This window comes from Rhagoletis pomonella, unplaced genomic scaffold, assembly GCF_013731165.1.
Source record: "Rhagoletis pomonella isolate Grant_MI unplaced genomic scaffold, Rhpom_1.0 Rhpom_scaffold_16980, whole genome shotgun sequence".
In the NCBI taxonomy this organism is placed as follows: Eukaryota; Metazoa; Arthropoda; class Insecta; order Diptera; family Tephritidae; genus Rhagoletis; species Rhagoletis pomonella.
In genome coordinates, this window is record NW_023475502.1 from 2,697 (window position 1) to 3,217 (window position 521).

The following is a 521-nucleotide window of genomic DNA, read 5'->3' on the forward strand; positions in this document are numbered from 1 at the left end:
AACGAATCTGGTGGCCGGAACGATAAAAAGCAAGGTATCTGAAAAAATAATGTTGTTAGCAACAAATAATTGTTTAATATAAATTATTTTACCTAAAATTGATGAAGAACGCGATAAAAACTGCACACAAGCAAAATCGACGCGAAAAATTGAAATGTCAAGAGTTGTCAAAAGCCTACAACGCGCTGTCAAATAGAGATTTCGGCTAATCGATACTTTAAAGCGCTTCAAGCAAGTGAAGTAAAGCTGCCACTAGGCCAACTTTCATACATTTTAGTAGATTTTAAAAATTGTTTGACAGTTCTCAAAGCCAAGCAAGCAAAGCAAGCGTGCATTGGGCCAATACCTTTTGTCTTGTTACGCTGTTCAGTAGCAGCAGACCACTTTTGCAATTTACCCTGCAAAAAACGCGACTACTCCGTGCATGCGTGTAAAGAGTACTCCCTAAGGACCAAAGAGTACTCCAAAATTAATCACAATTCATATAAAAAATATGGTCCAATTAACATTGCGATGTCCTA